We start from the raw sequence: 21,886 nt of genomic DNA, 5'->3' as shown, positions 1-21,886 counted from the left end.
AAATTCTAGCTGGCTGCAGAAATTCACATAAGTAACAAAGAGCCAAATGTTAATGCCAAAGACAATGGGGAAAATGTCTCTAGGGCATGTCATAGGTCTTCACGGCCACCCCTCCCATCACAGACCCAGAAGCCTAGGAAGAAAAAATGGTTTCATGGTCAGGATCCAGGGTCCCCATGCTGTGTGCAGCCTAGGGACTTGGTGCCCTGCATCCCAGCTGCTCTAGCCATTGTTAAAAGGGGCCAAGGTACAGCTCGGCCCATGGTTTCAAAGGGTTCAAGCCCCAACCCTTGGCAGTTTCCACGTGGTGTTGAACTTGAGGGTGCACAGAAGTCAAGAACTGAGGTTTGGGGACCTTCACCTAGATTTCAGAAGATTTATGGAAACTCTGGCCTACTGGCATGGGTACAGCATGCTTCCTACCTGCTGAGGGTGAATGTGATACACAGAGCTATGATGGTTTCTAATGAGTAGTAACATTCACAAAAGTTCCAAGTTATTCATGTCAGGATCATTCCTTGTGCAAAGTTTGATGTATTAATAAATGAGGATCAAATGGTTTCTTGGTCTGTAATTGCAATTTCATTTTTTAAAGTCAGTAGGTTTTTTGTACAGTTCTATTACAAGTGGCCAAGGTTTAATTTCATCCATCTCCATGAAGTGCTGATAAACATTTTTGTAGGCTTGTAGTCTTTGAATTTAAAGAAGAGAGCCTCACCTTTGGTTAATTTTTTAATATACTTCTGCAGCTCAATGTTCACATTAAAATGAACATATGTATCTTCTTTTCTTAAAGCCACAGAAGTATCTTGCACAGTACTTAAATCTATGTCATTCAGCTCCTTGATACTAACTGTAATATAGCATATTTCAGGCGAATTTTCTCAATTCTAGTAGTGAGTAACACCACTCCTGATTCTGAGAACAACTTTGGTAATAAAGTAGTGATATGTGCTGCTTAGCTTATTTCAGACCAATGTTCTCAGTTCTAGTAGTGAGTAACACCGCTCTTGGTTCTGATAACAACTTTAAAGTTGTGATGTGGTTTGGCTCTGTGTCCCCACTCAAATCTCATCTTGAATTGTACTCCCATAATTCCCACATGTTGTGGGAGGGACCCGGTGGGAGATAATTGAATCATGGGGGTGGTTTCTCCCATACTGTTCTCGTGATAGTGTATAAGTCTCACGAGATTTGATGATTTTATCAGGGGTTTCTGCTTTTGCATCTTCCTCATTCTCTCTTCGGCTGCTGCCATCTGTGTAAGACGGGACTTCCTCCTTCTTGCCTTCTGCCATGATTGTGAGGCTTCCTCAGCCACGTGGAACTGTAAGTCCAATTAAGCCTCTTTCTTTTGTAAATTGCCCAGTCTCTGGTACGTCTTTATCAGCAGTATGAAAACAGACTAATACAAGTAGTAGCGTACCAGGAACTCTAGCGGGAAAAGAATCGGGAGACCCTGCTCCAGCACCACCCTGTTCTTCATCTTCTTCAAATTCCAAATACTGTTTTTCTTAAAGTTCTTTTTAAGGGGACAGGCTGCATGTCAAATGGAAATTCTTTATTATATGTAAAAATATTATTTAGGATTAGTTCTAGTTGCTTCAGGTCCTCCAATTTCAGTTCTTCTTGAAACTGTGTGGAATGTAAAGCTGCACTTCACAGTTCCAAGCATGTTGCAACATTGCCTGTGGGTTTCTTTTGTTCTTCTGTGAATTCTCGTGTTGAGCTTGGGCCTCTTTTTGTAGAAGTCTTGCTAATATCAGATACTCATCTATCACTTCCACCAGCTAGCTCCAAAAGTCAAAGCTGGTGCCTCTCCTAAAACTGGCTCCCCAGTGCTGTAGTAGACTCTGGGTCACGAAGGTGACCACTCTTTACCCTGTCCCCTCTTGTTCCTACTCCAGCGGGCTTTCAGGCACCATCCTGGCTGGGCCTGACACCAGTATCGACAGGGCCAGGAGGAACCACTATAGCAAACTCTGCCACCTTCCAAGGAGCCACACAAGCTTATTTGCAACCACTCTTTTCTTTTTTTCCTCTCTCTGTTTCTTTCTTTTTAGTGTGATTGTGGTATTTATTTGCAGTATAGTAGGTTCATTTGTTTCACACTGCTTTCAGTTTTTGATTGTTCCTCCTTCCCATGCTTACTGATTAATCTTACATTTCTAATATGTAGGATAAATACTTTAAAAGCCAAAACTGTACAAAAGGAGGAAGGGCTTCAAGATGGCTGACTAGAGGCATCTGGTACTGCCACCTCCACACAGAAGAACCAACATAGTGAGTAGATATCACACTTTGAATAGATCATCTGAGAGAACACTGGAATTCAGCAGAGAAGTGACAAGAAACACTTAAAGCAAGGAAGAAGGAATTGAGGCAGCCTGCTGGGCTGGATCAGCTGGGAGCCTGGAGGGGCTCCTCAATGTAGGATAGAGTAAGTGTGCAATCCCAGCAGTCCACTTTCTCACCACAGGCTCCTGCAGTCCTAGCCACAGGGAAGCCCCTCCACCCAGAGACTAACAGGGCACTGCCTGGAGTCCGCAAGACGGCATTGCCCCAGAGCGGGCTCTCATGCTGGATACAACCCCATCCCTAATAGCACAGTGCATACAGAGAGTCCAGTTCCCACCAAAGGGCATCATGCCTGGGGGCTCAACAGTCCTGCCCCCACACATCCTCCACACATCAACATTCCCTGCCTGCAGCCCCTGCTGTGACTGGCTGGTGCTGTTGCAGCCAGGGCTGAAGCATGAGCCATTCCAAAGACCCCACTGACCCCGCTGCCCCCAGCAGTGAAGATGCTATGCATTTTCACATGTCCTGAAGACCAATTCCCCTACCCACAGGAGCCGCTACAATAGCCAGGGCCAAAGTGTGAGCTCCCCAGCTGCCTGCTTAGGGCTGCTGCCACTGAAAACAACCCCACTCCACGGGTAGCAGGGCTGCAGCACAGCTGCTGCTGCCCCCACCCCTGCATTTCACCTTGGTCCTAGGGATCACCCTGCCTCTGCCTATCAGAGCCCCTGCATGCACCACTGAGGGCCCTAAGGTCAGGTCTGCCTGGCCAGCTCAGCCCCTCCAGTGCCAGAACATGCTGTCCCATCTGGGGACCTAGGGGCCACTCGGTGCTCAGTTGAGTCCACCACTGGTATCACCTGTGCACTCCTGTCAGGGGCCTGAGGTCAGGCCCACCCAACCTGCCACTGCCACCACAGCTGGCACCCACCGCCTATGATCTGGGAACTGGCTCTCAGCCCATCACAGCCAACACCAGCACCAGTGTGGACAGCGTTGGAGCCAGAGGTTTGTTCAGCCTCTGCTACTGCCATCACCCACACCACACCCACTGCCCAAGGCCTTGAGAACCTGCCCACTGCTGCCACTGCTGGCCCAGGAGCAGGACACTAGGAGGCCCAAGACCAGCCCACCTGAACCAGCTAATGCCGGGGCCAGAGTGTGCTGCCCTGGGGTCCAAGGGCAGGCTCCCTCAATCTGCCACTGCAAACACAGGCCCCGGGACAGGACCACTTGATGTCCCTGTACCCAGCAAAACTTTACCACAGCCTATCTAATAACAGGAATTGGGGCCTGAAAAGACAGCAGTACTAAATTCTGAATTGGTCTTTTCAAATAGTTTGGTGTTTTGACTTTCCACAGAACAGGGAGACATTACGTATATTCACTAGCAGTGAAACAATAAGAAAAGTGACTAAACTCATAATAAAAGGCCCAAATGAAAGCTTTTCTATAAGAAAAAATTAGACTAGTGTTATTTCCAGTGTTATCCACATACCCTAAATGCAAACAAACTATCTTGAAATAGAAAGGATAAGAAGAGAATCAATGAAAAGGGCAAATGCTGAGCTTTGTTTTTCAGATATCTGAAAAGTTGTTGAGTTTTTCAATTTTACATACAAGTGTGTTGTAAAAATGTGCAGCCTGATTAGCAAGCAATAAAACTATCTTGCCAAGTGGTTTTAAAGGTCTAGCTCATTAGTAATTTAAGAAGAATCTGCATCAAGCTAGAAGACACTGCTTCTTCAAATAAATTACACACGATCTTATAAGTTTGGGTTTTATAGCTTTAATTGAATGTTTGCACCACTTATAATGTCACAGTGTTTAAGATTTAACTTAACAATTGCCATCTGAAACTTCTCACGTTATCCTGTAAGTCTTCTAACAAGGTTCAAGTGTGTGTGTGTATGTGTGTGTGTGTGTGTCTGCATGTGCATTTTTTCTAGATTTTTATTTTAGCAAGTCACAACAGAACACTATTTTCTGGTTTTAACTTTGATGCAATGACATTAATTATTTATTCTGCAATTATGGAGCACTGGATACATACTAGACATCATATTTGTCACTGGTGTACCAAGATAAATAGGTCGCAATCTTGCACTCATAAAATTTACAAGGTAATGAGGGATACAGATAGGCTCCTAAGAATAAGTTTTCCTACATTGATCTAAGTAGCTATCAAATCCATTTTTATCAAGTATCTTAGTTTTTAGAGTTAAATGGGTCCTCAAAACTCATTCTTTCATCTTTTAAAAAAAGGAAAACTAGGTTGAAGCAGATTATAATTTGCCCAAGTGTCCTTATTACCCCAGAACTGGAAATAAATATCCACCTTCAAGTCTAAAGCTTTTTCTGTTGATAAAATCTTAGGGGCACACTATTTATTATACGGAACCAAACATTAAATGGTTTTTGGTTAGCAGCAAAGCTAACTCCTGAGAATGATTTTCTCATTTTTATATAAAATATGGCATTAAATAAACATGAACAAAATTAATATTAGTAAATAATTTTGATTTAATATAATTTTATTTTATCATTTTTGTATTTACTAATTCACTAAAATAAATTAAAATAATTTTTAAGTAATTTATTCTATATGGGTTTTACCTTAATTATATATATTTGTACTTAATTAATTTGTTTTATACCTCCCAAGAAATGGTTAAAAAAAAAGACACATTTGAAGGTTACATCACACATTTAGATAAGGAGTAGAAAAGTAGTGAAACTCAAATGTGCTTACATTTGTATCAATAATTATAAAAATATTTCACCTGCAGCACAGAAGTTAAGGATATGTTACCTGCTTTAAAGATTACAGCTTCAAAAGTGGGCTCATATCATATTACAGAGCTTTTTTTCCCACTTGATATATTGAATACTACTACTAAATAATAGTTCTTTTGTTTCTATGGTTTTTATGACCAGAGCTTGTGTCTTGAGAGGTTGGTGTTTTTGTTTCAATCTATAGCTGTTAAAAGCCACAGAATATGTAGTACCAAGGGAAATGGCAGGAGACAAAAGCTTCTTGATCAATATAAAATGACTACCAGCCTAGACCATCCAGGCCATCAGTGTATAGTTTTAATGAAGTGAATATCTAGCAAAATGATACTTTACTTTTAATATCATCATCTATTTGAAATATGTATGTCTACGTCCAAAGAAAGTACTAACAGAGAAGACCTGAATTTAGTTTCCCAAGTAGAGGTTAAATTATTCTTTTAGTAGCAAAGCACAGTCCAGCATCAATTATAGAAAAAATTCTTTCCCACATAAAAAATGCTCAGAGATGTAAAAATATGAAAGTAATGTTGTTTCCTCTCTTTCCTAAACAGAACAATACACTTAAAAAACATAAAGCTCATGATTCACATGAAGCATTTTCTAGTGCCGGACAGCAAGTTGGACGGCATCTAATGTCAGAAATTCATTGATTCCTTAGGAAATACTCTCAGTTATAGTCAATAATAGTATCAAAAATGGAAGGTTTAAAAATTTTTCATTCTTTACTCGCTAGTAACTACCTACTGTATACCCATCTATATGCCAGGCACATTTCATTTATAGTGAATGTAGGCACTATTCGCTTAATAATGAATATAAGGAAATTGAGACTAACTCCAGAGTGGTTAAATGAATTCTTTAAGGAGATAAAGCAAGTAAGTGACAAAAAGATGTTCTTTCTAACTCTGAAATCTGATGTCTTTCCTTACGTTTGTTTGCCCAGGCAATTTGAGGTGGTAATACATTTCACTATCGTATGACAAGGAAATCGGTTCTAGGCCTGTCTCCGCCACTATCCAGCTGGGTGACATTAGGGCTGATTACTTAACCTCTTTGAGCCTTAGTTTCCACATTTATTCTGAATCATATAGGCAGGTCTCAGAAAAAAGTCAATTTAACAGAGATTATAGGAAAGCAATTTTTAATTAATGTAACATGTCATTTAAATGTGTAAAGAGAATTTATCATGTTCATAGAATATATGTGACTATTTTCAGACTATTATTTTATAAACCATTTAGAAAGAAAAAGAGGTCACCATTAAACTAAACTATGAACAAGTCACTTTCTTTCTGTGATACAAATTCCTTGGTGAGTACAAAGAAAAAGGTGTCACCATTAAACTAAACTATGACCAAGTCACTTTCTTTCTGTGATACAAATTCCTTGATGAGTAGCAACATGATATGGAGCCCCACCAAGATTGTGGGTAGGGCATTCTGTGAGTTCACGGGTAGTGGTGCAGGCCAGGAAGGCAAATTCATATGCAGAATACCTGTTCGTCCCAGTGAGGACAAGTCTTCCTGCTTCATAATGTGAAAGGTCAATGTATTCAGCTACCTACAGGTGGCTGGCTGGTCCCACAAGCAATGGTGCCATCTTAGGGGCTCAATGTTAGTATCTGTTTTGGCACATTAGACACTCAGCAGTAACAACAGCCAAATCAGACAACAAAGGGATGCCATGTTGTAGACTTCATACATAGCATTCATTGCTGCCACTATGGCCACTATGTCCACAGGCCCATTGAGCAAGCACTGGGGTGGCTGATGAAAGAGGCTAACTGACATCCTCTGAGTCCTTCATTTTGTCCCTCTAATTAGCAGCCCCCTCCTTAGTAAGATGCCCTTTTGTGGTATTCACGTGAGACATACCTATCTTCATAGTCTGTGCCAACTCCAAGCAATCCAGCTACATGCCTCTCCCCCAAACTTCCTTTTCACCCACTTCACAATCCTGTTTCTTCCAAGCCGCTGACCATTCAACCAGACCTAGCAACTGCCCTCAAACTGTTGCAGACGCACAGTCGACCCTTTAACAACACAGGAGTTAGGGGCAGAGACACTAATGAAGTTGAAAAATGCATGTATAACATTTGGGTTTCCCAAAACTTAGCTATTAATAGCCTACTGTTGATGGAAAGACTTACCATTAACATAAACAATTAACACATATTTTGTGTGTTACATGTATTATATACTGTGTCCTGACAATAAAGTAAGCTAGAGAAAAGAAAATGTTATTAAGAAAATCATAAGGAAGATAAAATATGTTTACCATTTATATTTTGACCATCACGAGGATCTTTATTCTCATTATCTTCACATTGAATAAGCTGAGGAGGAGGAAAAGGATTGGTTTTGCTGTCTCAGCAGTGGCAGAGAAGAAAATCCTTGAACAAGTGGACTTGCACACTTAAACCTTTGTTGCTAAAGGGTCAACAGTATACTTCTGGCAACTCACGTCAAACTAAGCATCCAAATTTTGCCCACAGGGAAAGTTTTCCTTCACTGCTTTCCTTTACGATCACCTCTGAGTGGGGCTAAAATGCTGCAGTCATCCTCTTTCAGTTGGCATCAGCATTTCTTGCACACCTACCTATCTGTAACTAAGCTTTGAATTTTTTCTTCTTTAGTCAACTGATCATAAGATACTTCCCGGATGGTGGCCGGGTGTGGTGGCTCATGCCTGTAATCCCAGCAGTTTGGGAGGCCAAGGTGGGTGGATCACCTGAGGTCAGGAGTTCGAGACCAGACTGGCCAATGTAGTGAAACCCCATCTCTACTAAAAATACAAAAAAACTTATCCAGGGGTGGTAGTGGGCACCTATAATCCCAGCTACTTAGGAGGCTGAGGCTGGAGAATCGCTTGAACCTGGGAGGTAGAGGTTGCAGTGAGCTTACATCGTGCTGTTGTGCTCCAGCCTGGGCGACAAGGGCAAAACTCAATCTCATAAATAAATAAATAAATAGATACTTCCTGGTTGGATTGAGAGGAGGCAATGCAGCAGAAGTTGGTGCTAAAGGAGTCTGAGTCACCCACTCACAACTTATTTGTATCTTCCATACCTCCCTAAGTCAACTGCCTTTTATGCCCTTTCCGCTTAGTGATTAATCACTAATGCTTATACCCATATGTATGGCTTGCTAGATAAAATGATATCCACTTCATTACAGGAAACTTAGGCTTCATGATCAACTGGTATCACATAAACACTCACTCTCTAGCAAGACCTGAGTAGCTTGTAGGAAGCCTGGAAGGAAACATAGAACAAGGCCCAACAGTAAAACCGAAGAACTTGAAACTCATATTAAATATATATAATGTTTTAAAGGAATAAACATAACAAGGAAATGAAGGAAGGACATACTTAAAAAAAAATAATTCCCAGAGCTAAAAGAAAAAAAAAAATTATCTGAAGTGAAAAATCCGCAAAATGGACTTAGCTGAAGTTTAGATCTGGCTGAATAAATGAATGACTGGTTAACTTAAAGACATTACAATAGAAATGATCCAAACTAAAGCATTCAGAGAAATACAGTTGTTTTCTTTAAAAAAAGGAAGGCCTTAAGAAAATGAAAATGTGTGAGACAATATCAAGCAATCCAAAACTTGTTTAATTAGAGATCTAGAAAAGGAAAGAGTAGATAGAAAGTATATTTTTAAAAATAATTGCCAAAAAACTTCAAATTTGATGAAAACTTAAACCTAAATACCACAAATCTCAACAAACTCTAAGCAAAAACAAAAAAGAAACACAAATCAATGTACATGATAATTAAAATGCAAAAAAAAAACCTAACAAATGACTGTGATAAAGGAAAAAAAAAAAATCCGAAAAACTGCCAGAGGAAAAAGAATACATTACAAATAGGGGAATATAGATTCTACTACTACAAACAGAAATATCACAACAAAAGTAAGTTAAAAGTATAGGAAAAATATCATGAAAACTTTAATTATTAGAAAAATGCTGTATTAATATCAAACATAGAAAAATTTAGGACAGGGAATATCAGAGATTAGGAAAAATGTATATGTCATAATGATAAAGGGGTAAACCCATCAAACACATAACAACACTTCTAACTATGAATGTACCTAATAAAAAGCTCAAACTACATAGAACAAAAACCAATAGATGTGGAAGATGAATTAGACAAGCCCACAGTTAACGTAAGGGATTTCAATATTTCTTTTTTTAATAATTGATTGAACAAGTAAAGAGAAATCAGCATGGATAGAGAAGAACTTAAAGCTGTCAATCAATTCAACCTAACCGAAATTAATAAAGTATATCCAGCAGTGGCAGAATTCTTTTTTCTTCAAATTCATAAGAGACATTCACCAAATCAGACCAAGACATTATAAGAATTTGGAGTTGCAGATGATAATTAAAGAAAAATGTATAGCTTTAATTACTAATTTTAGAAAAGAAGAACGTTTTCAAATCAATTACAATCAGTATAATAAGGCCAGATGAAATGAAAGTATCTAGATTTAAAAAAAAGTAAAACTGTCTTATTTTGCAGATTACATGATTATGTGTGTAGAAAATCTTAAAGCACCTACAAAACCACTATTAAAATTAATAAAGCAAACTTAATAAGGGCACATGATAAAAGATTAATATACAAAAATTATTTCAGTATTACTAGTAATAATTAATTAGAAAATGAAATATGGACAAACAGCTTGCAATAGTATAAATATATATAAAATAGTTTGAGAGAAATGCAAGATAAGCATTTAAGATCGACAAAACATTGCTCAGAAAAATAAAGTAGTTCTACCAAATGTAGACAGGCATGTATATACTTTGAAAGATTCCATTTTTTTTCAAGCTGAGCTATAGATTCAGTGCAATTCTAATCAAAATGGCACGTTTTCCATAGAGATCAACAAATTAATTCTAAAATGTAAACTGAAATGCAAAGGATATAAAATAGCAAAGTAAATTTTAGAAAGGAGAAATAAAATTTCACCCCACTTTAATTTTTTTTTATTTCCAACTTTTATTTTAAGTCCAGGGGTACATGAGCAGGATGTGCAGGTTTGTTACCCAGGTAAACGTGTGCCATAGTGGTTTGCCGCACAGATCATCCCATCACCCAGGTATTAATCCCAGCATCCACTAGCTATTTTTCCTGATCCTCTGACTCCTCCCAGCCCGCAACCTCTGACAGGCTCCAGTGTGTGTTGTTCCCCTACACCATGTATCCATGTGTTCCCATCATTTAGTTCCCACTTATAAGTGAGAGCATATGGTATTTGGTTTTCTGTTCCTGTACTAGTGTGCTAAGGATAATGGTCTCCGGCTCCATCCATGTCCCTGCAAAGGATATGATCTCATTCCTTTTTATGGCTGCATAGTATTTTATGTTGTATATGTGCCACATTTTCTTTATCCAGTCTAGTTCGTGAGCATTTAGATTAATTCCATGTCTTTGCTGTCATGAATAGTGCTGCAGTGAACATATGCATGTATGTGTCTTTATAATAGAATGTTTATATTCCTTTGAGTATATATCCAGTAATGGCATTGCTGGGTAGAATGGTATTTCTGTCTCTAGGTCTTTGAGGAATTGTCACACTGTCTTACACAATAGTTGAACTAATTTACACTCCCACCAACAGTGTAAAGGCATTCCTATTTCTCCACAGCCTCGCCAGGATGTGTTGTTTCTTACCTTTTTTTTTTTTTCTTTTATTATTATTATTATTATTATTATACTTTAGGTTTTATGGTACATGTGCGCAATGTGCAGGTAAGTTACATATGTATACATGTGCCATGCTGGTGCGCTGCACCCACCAACTCGTCAGCTAGCATTAGGTATATCTCCCAATGCTATCCCTCCCCCCTCCCCCAACCCCACAACAGTCCCCAGAGTGTGATGTTCCCCTTCCTGTGTCCATGTGTTCTCATTGTTCAATTCCCACCTATGAGTGAGAATATGCGGTGTTTGGTTTTTTGTTCTTGCGATAGTTTACTGAGAATGATGATTTCCAATTTCATCCATGTCCCTACAAAGGACGTGAACTCATCATTTTTTATGGCTGCATAGTATTCCATGGTGTATATGTGCCACATTTTCTTAATCCAGTCTATCATTGTTGGACATTTGGGTTGGTTCCAAGTCTTTGCTATTGTGAATAATGCCGCAATAAACATACGTGTGCATGTGTCTTTATAGCAGCATGATTTATAGTCCTTTGGGTATATACCCAGTAATGGGATGGCTGGGTCGAATGGAATTTCTAGTTCTAGATCCCTGAGGAATCGCCACACTGACTTCCACAAGGGTTGAACTAGTTTACAGTCCCACCAACAGTGTAAAAGTGTTCCTATTTCTCCACATCCTCTCCAGCACCTGTTGTTTCCTGACTTTTTAATGAATGCCATTCTAACTGGTGTGAGATGGTATCTCATTGTGGTTTTGATTTGCATTTCTCTGATGGCCAGTGATGGTGAGCATTTTTTCAAGGGTATTCAATTAGGAAAAGAGGAAGTCAAATTGTCCCTGTTTGCAGATGACATGATTGTATATCTAGAAAACCCCATTGTCTCAGCCCAAAATCTCCTTAAGCTGATAAGCAACTTCAGCAAAGTCTCAGGATACAAAATCAATGTGCAAAAATCACAAGCATTCTTATACATCAATAACAGACAAACAGAGAGCCAAATCATGAGTGAACTCCCATTCACAATTGCTTCAAAGAGAATAAAGTACCTAGGAATCCAACTTACAAGGGATGTGAAAGACCTCTTCAAGGAGAACTACAAACCACTGCTCAAGGAAATAAAAGAGGATACAAACAAATGGAAGAACATTCCATGCTCATGGGTAGGAAGAATCAATATCATGAAAATGGCCATCCTTCCCAAGGTAATTTACAGATTCAATGCCATCCCCATCAAGCTACCAATGACTTTCTTCACAGAATTGGAAAAAACTACTTTAAAGTTCATATGGAACCAAAAAAGAGCCCGCATCGCCAAGTCAATCCTAAGCCAAAAGAACAAAGCTGGAGGCATCACACTACCTGACTTCAAACTATACTACAAGGCTACAGTAACCAAAACAGCATGGTACTGGTACCAAAACAGAGATATAGATCAATGGAACAGAACAGAGCCATCAGAAATAATGCCACATATCTACAAGTATCTGATCTTTGACAAACCTGACAAAAACAAGCAAGGGGGAAAGGATTCCCTATTTAATAAATGGTGCTGGGAAAACTGGCTAGCCATATGTAGAAAGCTGAAACTGGATCCCTTCCTTACACCTTATACAAAAATCAATTCAAGATGGATTAAAGACTTAAATGTTAGACCTAAAACCATAAAAACCCTAGAAGAAAACCTAGGCATTACCATTCAGGACATAGGCATGGGCAAGGACTTCATGTCTAAAACACCAAAAGCGATGGCAACAAAAGCCAAAATTGACAAATGGGATCTAATTAAACTCAAGAGCTTCTGCACAGCAAAAGAAACTACCATCAGAGTGAACAGGCAACCTACAAAATGGGAGAAAATTTTCGCAACCTACTCATCTGACAAAGGGCTAATATCCAGAATCTACAATGAACTCCAACAAATTTACAAGAAAAAAACAAACAACCCCATCAAAAAGTGGGCAAAGGACATGAACAGACACTTCTCAAAAGAAGACATTTATGTTTCTTACCTTTTTAACAATCGCCATTCTGACTGATGTGAGACGGGATCTCATTGTGGTTTTTATTTGCATTTCTCTAATGATCAGTGATGTTGAGCTTTTTAAAATATGTTTGTTGGCTGCATGTATTGGACTCCACTTTTAATGATACATTTAAAGTTGCTGTAATCAAGACTGCACAGTGTTTCTAAAAGGATAAGTGTATAAATCAATAGAATACTATAATGAGACCACAAATAGTCAGACATATACGGTCAATTGATTTACTATAAAGTTATCAATGCCTTTTTGGAGTTGGGAAATAATAGTCTTTTCAACAAATAGTGATCCATATAGAGAAAAATAAACATTGACCCTTATCTAACTACATACACAAAAATTAACTCAAAATAAATCATACACAAAATAAGCTAAAATCCATAACTTTTAAAAGAACACCTAGGAAAAAAATCTTTCAATCTTACAGTAAGCAAAGATTTCTTACCTAGGTAACAAGGACAAAAATCTCCAAAATGATTGATAAAATTAACTGAATCTAATTTGTTAGAAGCTATTCCTCAAAGTACACCAAAAAGAAAATAGAAATGCAAGTCAGGATGTAAATATCCTGTGTATACATTTGTATTTTATGGTCATTAGATTAACAGAAAATAAGCATAGAATAAATAAAATTTCCAAAGACAATAGTCAGTTCCATAATAAAAACTAATAAAATTTACAAGTCTCTGGTGTGTCTTGAGAGAGCAAGAAAGAGAAAGAGAAGAAGCAGAGAGAAAAAAATGAACATTATTAAGCAATAAAAGGAATATAACTCATACATAAACACACTAATAACATTGAAGTAGAATTTGTAAACATTTTATAACAATAAAATTGAAAACTTAGATGAAATAAACATCTATATATTCTAGTTTTGAAAATACGTAACTTCAAAAATCATGGATATTATGAAAGAGAAAACCTGAATAATTCCAACTTACACAAATATTATCCCAGTGTGTGGAAAAGACTCTACATGTTTTTTTTCAGTATAGAATAATCTTAATACCAAAATCTTTCTCTTAATGTACAGGCACTAAGAAAAAGGAAAGTTGCTTTTCAACCTCACTCACAAGCATAGATGAAAAATCCTAACAACTGTATAAATTAGCAAACAAATCCAACAATATGTAAGCCAATAATACCTCTTGACTCAAGGATATAAGAACAGGTCAACACCACAAATTCTATTAATGTACTTCATTCCATTTACATATTTTAAAAAGAAAGGAATATTACATCATTTGTAGTTAAAAATTCCTTTTTATAAATTTTATTGTATAAATTTAAGGTATACAATGTGATGTTATGAGATACATATAGATAATAAAAAATGGTTACTAGAGTGAAGCAAATTAACATATCCATCATTTCACATGGTAACCTTTTTTCTGTAGAAAAAGCAGCTAAAATCTATTCATTTAGCAAAAATCCCAAATGCAATACAATGTTACTAACCATAGTTCTTGTACATTAGGTCTCTAGACTTGTCCCTCCCTACATATCTGCTATTTTGCATTATTTTCCTGCCCCGACACACCCCTATCTCTATGTCCAGAGATAGAAAATAACCACTGCTTTATTTTCTATCTCTGGACATTTGACTCTTTTTTTTTTTGTTAAGATTCCACACATAAGTGAAACTGTAATATATTTTCTTCTGTGTCTGGCTGATTTTGGTTAACACAATGTCCTCCAGGTTCATTCATGGCAAATGGCAGGATTTCAATTTTAAGGCTTAATAACTCTCCATTGTGTGTGTTGTGTGTGTGTGTGTGTGTGTGTGTGTGTATCACAGTTTTTTTTTTATTTATTTGACCATTGATAGACACTCAGGTTGTTTCCATATCTTGGCTATTGTGACTACTGTTGCAATGAACATAGAAGTGCAGATATCTTTAGAAGGTTGTGATTTCCTTTCCTTTGGGTGTATATCCAGCAGAACGATTGCTGGGTCATATGGTTGTTCTATTTTTAATTTCTTTAGAAGCCTCTTGATACTATTTGGATGCATGTGCTCTCCAAATCCCATGTTGAAATTTGATCCCCAATGTTGAAGATGGGCCTGGTGAGAGGTGTTTGGGTCATTGGAGTAGATTCCTCATGAATGGCTTGGTGCTGTCCTCACAGGAATGAGTGAGTTCTCATTCTATTAGTTACCACCAGATTTAATTGTTAAAAAGAGCCTGGCACCTCCCCCAGCTCTCTTGCTTTCTCTCTTACCATGTGACATACCTGCTCCCCCTTTGCCTTCTGCCATGAGTAAAAGCTTCTTGAAGCCTCACCAGAAGCCAAGCAGATGCTGGTGCCATGCTTCTGTATAGCATGAACCGTGAGCCCAATAAACCTCCTTTCTTTATAAATTGCCCAGCCTCAGATATTTCTTTACAGCAATAAAAAAATGGACTAATACAGAAAATTGGTACTGGGAGTGGGGCATTGATATAAAGATACCGGAAAATGTGGAAAGGCTTTGGAACTGCATAATAGGCAGAGATTGAAAGAGTTAGGAGCGTTCAAAAGAAGAAAGGAAGATGAGGGAAATTTTGGAACTCCTTAGAAACTAGTTAAGTGGTTGTGACCAAAATGCTGACAGAAACATAGATAGTGAAGGTCAGGCTGAAGAGGTGTCAGATGGAAATAAAGAACTTGTTGGGAACTGGAGCAAAGGTTACCCTTGTTATACCCTAGCAAAGAACTTGGCTGCATTGTGTTCATGTCCTAGGGCTCTGTGGCAGGTTGAACTTAAGAATAATGACCTAGGGTATGTGGTGGAAAAAATTTCTAAGTGGCAAAGCATTCAAGAAATGGCATGGCCAGTGAGCCGAGATCGCACCACTGCACTCCAGCCTGGGTGACAGAGCAAGACTCCATCTCAAAACAAAAAAAAAGAAATAGCACGGCTGCTTCTAACAGCCTGTAATCAGATATGGTAGCAAAGGAGGGACTTAAAGTTGGAACTTAAAATTAAATGGGAAGCAGAGCCTAAAAATTTGGAAAATTACCAATCTGGCTGTGTGATAGAAAAGGAAAGAGCATTTTCAGAAGAGGAATACAAGTAGGCTGTGCTGTGGAGCAACCACTTGCTACAGAGATTAGCACGACTAAAAGGCAGCCAGGTACTAACAGCCAAGACAATGAGAAAGAGGCCTCAAAAGCATTTCAGAAGTCTTCAAGATAGCCCTTCCCATAGCAGGCCAAGGGGCCTAGGAGAATGGAATGGATCTGGGGACCAGGCCCAAGGCCCCACTGTCCTGTGCCTCTTCAGGATGTTCCCTGCATCTTGGCTGCTACAGCTACAGCCACAGCTCAAATGGCCACCAGTACTGCTTGGGGGTACCACTAAGCCTTGGCTGCTTCCATATGGTGTTAAGCCTACAGATACACAGACTGTACAAGTGAAGGAGGCTTCACAGCTTCTACCTAGATTTCAGAGGACGTATGGGAAAGCCTCAGCGGCTCCACAGAAACCTTCCACAATGGCAGAGCCCCAACAGAGAGCTTCTACTATGGCAGTGCCAAAGGAAAGTGTGGAATTAGGGTCCCCACACAGAATACCCACAGGGAAACTGCCTATTGAAGCTGTGGGAATGGTACTGCTGTCCTCCCAGATCCCAGAATGGTAGAGTCACTGGCAACTTGCCCCCTCAGCCTGGAAAAGCTGCAGGCACCAGACCCCAACTCATAAATGCAGCCATGTGGGCTGAACCCAGAAAAGCCATGGGGGCAGGGCTATCTGAGGTCTCAGGAGCCTGCCCCTCACACCAGGATGCAGAACATGGAGTCAAGAAAGATTGTTTTGTAGCTTTAAGGTTTAATTTCTGCCCTGTTGGGTTTCAAACTTGCATGGGAACTATTGCCCCTTTCTTTTGGCTGATATCTTTCTTTTGGAATGGGAACGTTTACCCAATACCTGTACCACCATTGTACCTTAGAAGTAAATAACTTGTTTGTAATTTTACAGGCTTATAGGTGGAACTTGCCTTGAGTCTGTCAACGAAAAGAGTCAAACTGTAAAATATTTGAAGAGATTTATTCTGAGCCAAATATGAGTGACCATGGTCTGTGACACAGCCCTCAGGAGTTCTTGAGAATATGTGCTCAAGGTGGTTGGGGTGCAGCTTGGTTCTATATATTTTAGGAAGGCATGAGACATCAATCAAATACATTTAAGAAATATGTTCGTTTGGTTTAGAAAGATGGGACAACTCAAAGCAGGGGCTTCCAGCCTATAGGTAAATATAAACATTTTCTGGTTCACAATTGGTTGAGTTTCTCTAAAGACCTGGGGTCAATAGAAAAGAATATTCAGGTTTAAGATCAAGGATTGTGGAGACAAAGTTTTATTGTGCAGAGGAAGCTCTTAGATAGCAGACTTTAAAGAGAGCAGGTTGTAAATTGTTTTTTATTGCACTTAAAAGGATGCCTGGCTCTTAGTTGATTATCTCCCGTATCTGGGAAGGAAGGAAGAAAAAGGGACAAGTAGGTTCTCTATAGAACGTGGATTTTTTCCCACAAGAGACTTTGCAAGGCAATTTCAAGATATGGCAAGGAAATATATTTTGGGGTTAAATTTTTTTTTCCTTGTCTCATAATGTTATGCCAGAGTCAGGTTGAAAAGTAAGTCACAATATGTAGGGTCAAATAAAACCCATCTGATGAGAATGTATGGCTTGTAGGGCATGACTCCCTAGACCTATTCCTAATGGTAGAAATTTGTGTAAGATAAAAAATCAGAGCTTAGTCCTCAAGTCTTAAATGAGACTTTGGACTTTGGACTTTTGAGTTGATGCTGGAAGGAGTTAAGACATTGGAGGACTATTGGGAAGGGATGATTGTATTTTGAATGTGAAAAGCACATGAGATTGGGGGGTCAGGGGTAAACTGATATGATTTGAATTTGTGCCCCCTCCAAATCTCATGTTAAAATTCAATCTCAAATGTTGGAGTTGGGCATAGCAAGAAGCATTTGGGTCATGGTGGTAGATCCCTCATGAATGGTTTGTTGCTGTCCTCACAGTAATAAGTGAGTTCTCACTCCATTAGTCACCATGAGATCTCATTGTTAAAAAGATCCTGCCATCTCTGCCCTCATCTTGCTCCCTCTCTCACTATTTGACACAGTTAATCCCCCTTCCCTTCTGCATAAGTAAAAGCTTCCTGAGGCCTTACCAGGAGCCAAGCAGATGCTGATGCCATGCTTCTTGGACAGCTTGCAGAACCTACCACCAAATAAACCTCTCTTCTTTATAAATTACCCAGCCTCAGGTATTCTTTACAGCAACACAAAATGGACTAACATACTTCCATACTGTTTTCCATAATCACTGCACCAATCTACACTCCCACTAACAGTGTACAATGGCTTTTTTTACTTTATACCCTCAACCAGTACTTATCTATTGTCTTTTTGATTATAGTCAACCTAATGGGTGAGAGGCAATATCTCATTGTGGTTTTAATTTGCATTTTCCTGATGATTTGTGAGGTGGTACATTTTTAAATATATTTGTGGGCCATTTTTATGTCTTCTTCAGAGAACTGTCTATTCAGGTCCTTTGTTTCTTCATTTTTTAATCATTTGTTTGTTCATTTTTTTTTCAGTTGTAAGAGTTCTTTATAAATGTTAGATATTAATCCCTTATCAGATATATGGCTTGCAAATATTTTTTCCCAATCAGTAGATTGGCTTTTTGATTGTTTCTTTTGCTGTACAATATAGTAAAAATTCTTAGGAAAGCAGCAATGGAACGTAAGAGGCTTATGCTGATAAAAAATAACTATACAAAACCTAAAATATACATTTTATTTAAGGGTGCAAAATTCAAAAGAATTTTTTTTAATTTAAGGAAAAAGGCAAGTAGATGAACTATCACAAGTTCTAATAAATATTATACTGGGGATCCCGGTAGCACATGAAGACCAAAAAAGAAATAAACATGACAAAATTAGGAAAGGAAAAAATAATAATGTCATTTTCTGCAAAGGAATCTACATGAGTCAGTATATCAGACCCAGTATATCCTCAGTCATGTTTCAGTATATCAAATTATCTGGATTAAAATTAATACACAAACATTAATTTTGTATCTATATGCCAAGAATAAAGATTTAGAAAATGAAATTTAAAATTACCGTTTATCATAGGTAACATCAGAGACTAAACTACACAGGAATTTGTCAAACAGAAGATTTCTATAATTCTACAGAGAAAATCATAAAACTTCATTGACAGACATTTAAGAAAGCCTAAATAAAAGGAGGAATATGCCATGTTTATAGATTGCAAGTCTCAGTATAATAAAGACATCGGTTCTCCGAAGATTGATCTATTGTTTCAATGCCATCCCAATAAAATCCCAACAGAGTGTTTATGAAGCCTGGCAAGCTGACTTTAAAATTGATATGGTAGATTAATGGGCCTAAAATTGCCCCCACAAAAAATTTGCAAAAGAACATAATGAGAATTGCCTTAACATATATCAATAATATCTATGAAGCTATAATTAAGCTAGTATAGTATAAGCACAAGGATAAACAAATTGGACGACAGAATAAAACCAAAATCTCAGAAAGAAATCTACCCATAGAGAACGAAATTTGCTTTATCCCATAGCTAGAAATCCAGATCTTTGAAGAAATATCTACTTTTCAATAAATGTGGCAGAAATTAGAAATCTACCATAGAACAATATACAGTTAGGTCCCTACTTCTTATAATACATGAAATTCAATTCCAGTGGAATTAAGGTCTAAGTGTGAAAGGCAAAATTATAAAATTTTACAAGACAATAGAAGAAAAATTTCTATAACTTTGGGAAAGATTTCTTAAACAAGATACAATAGCATATATTGAGGAAGTCACAAAACTTTGAAGCTATAGTTTGGCCGTATTAGCCACTTTGAGTTTGAAATATCACAGGATGAGTAGAGGGCATGGAGTAGAGAGGAGGAAAGCAGTGGCTACTGTATGGAGGAAGAGTAGGAGCCAAAGGCCAAGAGCTTCAATAATTTCTGAAAATAGTAATCAACTCAGTAGATGACAAAAATAAAGAGTGTACGATGGTAGTACGGTTGCAGGGCATAGCCTCAAAAAAGGCTAAGGTTTTGCATGCAGGAGGATTAATACCACCTAAAGGCCACAATGGAATACTGTGAAAATGGCTGCTACTTATTTCAGTAGTATATGGAATATGGAGTTAATAGAAGCCCAAAATTGAGAGTGCAGGCCACCCAGGAGGTTGTGCCTTGAGGAACCACAGGGTTTCCTTTCTGCCAAAGGGTTGAAAAGCTCAGAGGAGGACTAAGAAATTAAGTGTATACATTTATAATGAATTGTTTGTTTTAGAGGCTATAGTAATGTAAGTTTGGAAGAAAAGCAAAAGTGGGAAGAAGATAAGAATAGAAGATGCACGTAATATAAAAATAATTATAGGGTGGGTTGCTTGACCTGGAGGTCAAGCCCAGGAGGTGAGCCTTAATCACACCATTACACTCCAGCCTGGGTGACACAGTGAGACACTGCCTCAAAAAAAGAAAAAAAAAAAACTATAAGTGAATTCATTCCAGACCTTACATTATTATTACTACTAGCATAGCTTGACAGGAGGAGAAGCATAGGAGAGTTAATTGACCCAGTTTGTAGCCAGAATCAAATCTCACGCGTGTAGCTTCCCATGGGAAGCTATCTCATGTGTCTCATGTGTATCCCACTCCAGCAAATCTGAAATATAACAAGGTCAGCAATGTGAGCAACTGTTCTGAAGTCTCTTCTGCTTCAAGAAGCCAAATAAAATGTTGGAGTGAATTGTTTAGATGTTCTCAAACCGTCATTTCTCAATCGGTGACTCTGAAATGCCAAGGAAAAACAGGCTCTGAAGAGGACCCTGCTCACATCATGAGGCAAGGCGTACTGTCCACAGAATTTTACATCAATTATGCATGCCTTGGCTTATAAGTGTGAGTCATTGCCTGGTAGAACCAGAGAAAAATCCTTGATAAACCGAAGGATAGAATTAAGGCAAGACAAGAGGCTGGAAACAAATATTGCATTGTGGGATTTAAAGAGAAGTTTTAAAGTAACAGTGATAAGCCTAGGCAACACGGCAAAACCCCATCTCTATGAAAAATATAAAACTTAGCCAGGCATGGTGGTGTGCACCTGTAATCCCAGCTACTCAGGAGGCTGAAGTAGAAGGATGGCTTGAGCCCAGGAAGTCAAGGCTATAGTGAGCTGTGATTGCACCACTGCACTCCAACCTGGACAACAGAGTGAAACCCTATCTCAAAAACAAACAAGCAAACAAACAAACAAAAAACAGTGATAGAGATGTCTGCAGAATAGAACGTAAATCAAGCAGGTGTCTTCATGGTTATTCAAGTGGAGCTGAATGATACTGATTTAATTATTGATATAAGTAAGACTGAATTGCTGAATTAGGAGTAAATAATTTATGGTTTTTAACCTCCAATTACAGTTTTTTCTATGGCAGCTACTAGAAATCTCTCCTATGCTGTCCGTATTCTAATTCTTGCTACGCTGCTCCCCAGTTTTCATGCTCCTTCCCTCCCTTCCTCCTCACATCCACTCATTCATCACCCATTTCTAAAGCCCTGATTTTCTAACATGCAATCCTCTCTTCCATGGGAAGTCCCCCAAGAAATATAATTTATTTCTGATCTGACTGCTTCTTAAGAGGAGGAGTCTGGAAGCTTGCAGAGTAAAATCATTCATTTTATCCATTCTATTATCTCTTCCCTCTGAAAAATCTGTTTGACAGCCTAACAAAGCTATTGCATAACTCTAAGTCAGATGAACAGGTAAAAATAGGAACCTCAATATTGATTTGAGGCATCTCAGCCTTTTCTGACTGACTACCAAACTCCCCTTTCTTCTTTGCATGCTGGTTTAATCCTCTCTCTGTTGGTTTAATCCTCTCCCTGTTGATGGGGTGCGTCTGTCTGCCTGGCTACAATCATAAAGCTTCTTCTAATAAACCTTGCAATTGAGGTATTTGCAGTGTCCACAGGAGCAAACTCATTATTGTTAGAATTCAATTTCA

At 38.4% G+C, this 21,886-nt stretch overlaps 1 pseudogene; it reads right to left on the bottom strand.

Moving 5' to 3' along the window:
- Positions 1–511: 511 nt before the first annotated feature.
- LOC129018759 (axin interactor, dorsalization-associated protein-like) lies at positions 512–3,335 on the bottom strand (annotated as a pseudogene).
- Between the last annotated feature and the right edge of the window lie 18,551 nt (positions 3,336–21,886).

Source organism: Pongo pygmaeus, chromosome 17, assembly GCF_028885625.2.
Source record: "Pongo pygmaeus isolate AG05252 chromosome 17, NHGRI_mPonPyg2-v2.0_pri, whole genome shotgun sequence".
NCBI lineage: Eukaryota > Metazoa > Chordata > Mammalia > Primates > Hominidae > Pongo > Pongo pygmaeus.
Note: the sequence above shows the minus strand (reverse complement) of the source record. Positions and strands in the feature narration are given on the sequence as shown.